The sequence below is a fragment of the Lichenostomus cassidix genome, chromosome 2 (genome assembly GCF_008360975.1).
Source record: "Lichenostomus cassidix isolate B80296 chromosome 2, HeHo_3.0, whole genome shotgun sequence".
NCBI classification, from domain to species: Eukaryota; Metazoa; Chordata; class Aves; order Passeriformes; family Meliphagidae; genus Lichenostomus; species Lichenostomus cassidix.
Genome location: NC_139482.1, coordinates 70,216,722 through 70,221,226, shown reverse-complemented (window position 1 = coordinate 70,221,226; position 4,505 = coordinate 70,216,722).

Genomic DNA, 4,505 nt, shown 5'->3' with positions numbered 1-4,505 from the left:
GCACCTCAACCTTCTACCTGCGATGGGAGATGACAAAAAAGCCCACTCATCTTAGATGTTCTGAGCTTTGGTATATTGCTCTTGGGAATTTGCTGTAAGATTTTATGATGGAATGTTTGCACGGACATAAAATGCTTTTTTTCTGGGTGTTGCTAACGGATTAGCACTGCATTTTTTGTAACCACTTATGTTTACACCAGTCAACACACAGTGTAACAAACAACAAAGGGGATTCGTGGGAAGCATTTTGTGTTCACATTGCATGCTTAAAATGCGAGTGAAAACCAGTGATTGGGACCAAGGCACTTCATGATGGTATCCCACCCCTCAGTCTTATGTAATTTTTCACCCTTTGTCTCTGTGGGATATATGGATTACTTCCACCCAATTGTTCAGTTAATTTATGCATATCCATGTCACTTTGTCCTGACCACTTCTCCTACCAGCCCGCCCCATGTAGGTGAGCAATCCCTCTCAGTCCTACCCCAGCACTACTGTGTTACAGCAGCCCCTTCCCTGTCTGCTGGCAGATGAAAATGGTCAGTCAAATAATATGCAATAAGTTTTACTGTGCTAGTCCAAAGGAAATGGATGCCCCTATGAATTGATAAACATTCATAAGTTATTCAATTCTAGTAACTCTGTGTCTTACAGCTCTTATAGAGCAGTATAACTCACCTGTACATTAGCACATACAAATACTCTTATGTTAGCGTCTATGCTCTTATGTGAATGTCTCAGAAAAGGGAGCACAAATAAAATGCACTGTGTGTGTAACCTGGCTGCAGTCAATCAAGTACTGATTTCAAGGAAAGCCACACCTACATACTGTGCTATTATAAAGCTGTGTAGTTACAGATTCAGGAGGTCGTCCCACAGTGTCAGTGACAGCTTACCAAGTTTGTGGCTTGATACCAATCAGATCATCTGGAGAGAATTATAACAGAAAAAAGTCCTCCCCTCTCCCCAGAAAAAGTGAAGACAAAATAAATCCCCCTTCCTCTGCTTGAGTCTGGGAAGATAAGCTTCTTTCCTCTATCACAACAACTTCAGAGACTAAAGAACCTCACGGAGGTATAGAAAGGAGAGCAGCAGAAAGCACCACTATGGAGAAGCAGATACTGAATAACTCAGTGTTTTCTTATATTGCTCCATCCAGCAGTGCATAAAGAAAGACGGTCTGAAAAAGTAAAATAAAATTGCCTAACCAAAAAGTATATTGATTGCCTTTACTTCAGCCTTCAGGTAATATTTAACACACATATGCACACCCCCCACCTTCTCCCATCTTCTCCTTCCTGGAATCAGAAGCCCTGCCGGTCGCTTCAGTCTCCCAAAACTCTGCAAAGAATGGCCATGAACTGTAGTGGTTGAGCAGACGCACTCCTCCCACATCCATGCATCCCCCAGACATCATGGATCCGTCATTGCTCTGCCCCATCAGACAGGAATGACACAGTCTCATATGATACCACTGCCACCATCTTTTCTGGCTCTGGCTCCTCCCAGCACTCAGGAGAGCCCCCGATGGGCAGAAAGTCGAAGTGCCTTGGGCTCAGCTACTGAGGCTGCTGCTCATCGCGTCTGCCGGAGTCCTGGATCGGAACTGGGGCCATGTGCATCAGCTCAGCACCACCACCACACACGGCCAGGTGCCCAAAGTGCTGAGCAAAACTAGACATGCAAATTATTAAAACCACCACTGCCGCCAGCAGACCACTGTGCAAAAATTCTTGTTTTCAATATGGCAGTGACTGAAGTACCCTTCAAAATAAAAAGAATATTGAAAATAGAGATTGAATACTTCAAAGCATGTGTATTAGGGGACAAGGCCTCAGCCAAATTGATTGCTCATTTAAGTAAGCTCAGATGTGATAGATAATTACTATTACGTCTGGGATGTCTGCTTAAAAACAGGTTTTGACCTTAAAGATATTCCCAGTGTAGAGCTAGCAATAGCTCTAAAGCAGCTACCATTGACCCAAGCCTGCAGATTTCACTCTGGGCATAGAAAATATCTTGGGTGTATTTCCATGACAGCTTAAGCTGGTCTAAGTCAGAGCTGGAACAAGCACAGGTCCAGCCAGGCACTTGCTTTGCCCTGACAAAATGCTTGTCTCATGATGAGAACAATTCAAAGAGAAAACCAGAAAATTAACAGACATAAAACTGAAATTACCAAGCTGAAGAAAAAAAAAATCCTGTAACTTTTTCCTCACTCAATGCCTGAACTAATTTGCAGTAGAGTCAGGAAGATGCCAGCAGCAGACACTGTTGTCCAGCAGCCTTACACAGCTGAGGTACATGAACAGGTCAGACACAGGAGCAGAGCTCAGGCTTCCCTCCTGAGCACTGGAAATCATTGGCATCTCTTCTTGTCCTATGCTTTCTTCTTGACCTTACTTTCCTTCACAGCCTTTCTATCTGGTCTCCCTCAGTGTGGCTGACACCTGGCTGTTTTGCATTTTTCTTTTTCCAGCTGTTCTCCATAATTGCCTTCTGTAACTGATGCGACCTGCTTTCCTGTCAGCTACTTTTCCTTTTGGTGAGGTCTGGAATTTGGAAGTTTGAAAGACTTTTCTGTGTGCTAAAGACTGCATGAGCCTAAAAGGCTGCATTTCCCACCAAAAATATGCATGTCCATTATACCTATAGAATAAAGAGTATCTGGAATTGGATAGTTTTATGGACTTTGCAGAAGGACAGGGGTTCTGGTACATAAAATGATGATACAAACGCTGGTGCAGGGTCTATTTATTTAAACTGTTCTTATTTTATTAGCTGTTGCTTGATGACACCTATGCTGGTTGTCTTTATAGGATTCTTGGCACAGAAAGCCACATCTATAAAAGCAAACAGTGCCCAGTACTTACACTGTGGGTGTATATGCAAGTTCTGCTTGAGATTATACTCCCCGTGTTCCAAGTCTCACTTATACAACAGCAGTTCTGCACTCTTATAGTCATGTAAATGGGCTCTAAAGAAGACACAAGTATAATTTGTAGCCAGCCTCAGGACACGAATTCCCTCCCACCATTTGGAAATGTGTTATCAAGCTGCATTAGGTTTCAAAACAATTTTTATGCAGCAGAACAAAATTGTGTTGAGGCATCTATTGCAAGATTAAAAAATCCCAATGTTTGTTTCTGTTTGTGTCCCGGTCAGCAGTAAGAAGGTAATGCTGTAGTTTTTAGAGACCATCAAGAATTTTATCACAACCAATGCATCCCTACAAATCATTTCAGCTTTGACAAGACAACATTTTCCAATGCAAATTCATTTTGTTGGATGTTCTCATTGGTTTCAATCATCTTACTTCCACTTTAAGCTCCTTTTTAAATGTCTACACTGCAGTAAAATGGATCTTCATGTTGAGTGTCAACAGGGATAGGTAATGTGGGTTAGGAATAATTCCTAACATAATGTCCTGCTTCTGCTGTATCCCTTATGACACAATTTGATAGAGAATTGATTGCAAATAATATTGTTTGTGAAAAACAATTCTTTTGAAGTCTGACACCATTCACTAATTCACACTGGATGAAATGTAGGATAATTTTCAAAACCTTTTGGTTTCTTCTTTTTTTTTTTTTTAATTAAAGTAAAAAATTCTGACTGTTCTGATGATATTTAAAAGGGCAGATACTGCTTAGGGATAAATCAGTCTACTTGAGTGCCTAAACTCTTTGTCTCACATTATCTCATTGGCAAAGTTCCTGATCTGCAGGAGTTTTAATCTGCAATTAACTGCACACTATGGACCAATTCTGCCAGGCTTCTCAGGCTAAAGCTTCGAGGTGGCCACAGGAGAGAGAAGTCAGTGGGAAGCAAACTATTCGATGTTGCCTTCGGTGTCTTACAGCCAACAAGTAAACCACTGCTATTCTGATGATGTCACATGGCAGGGTAAGCGTGTGCTCCTCAGGTATGCCATCGAGGTTTTTCAACCTGTAGATCTTTTTGTTGCAAGCAAATGTTTTTTGGCCAGGACCAAACAGAGAAGTGACAGTGCTAAAACATGTAATGGGTACGTTTTACTGTACAGTGCTAAAACATGTACTGGGTCAGTGTTTGGCTAACCAGAGGCAATGAGGTGCAGCTGCATTTCTCACTTCTGTCATAACACCCTCCTTCTTTCAGTGTTTTCACCCTGCTTTTATCCCCTGCCTCGGGAAATCTGCCTGAGTACTAGGTCCATTTCACAGACGGGAGACAGGAAGACAGACAAGGGACACGGGAGGGTTGGTGCCACAGCCCGAGGAGAGCTGTGCAACACACCCTTCACATCCTTCAGAGCACACAGGCTCCCCTGAGGCTCCACTTCACCTCCCACTGCCCCACCAGGCCTATGCATTTTACTTTAACTCTCAAACATTATACAGGACTTCCAAGTAACCATTCCTACTCAGCATGATTCCAGCTCATATACTCTTCTTATTTAATCTCTGTTCATCATTAAAGTTCACTTCCTCTAGAAACTTTCTAATTTCCCCATTCTTGTCCTC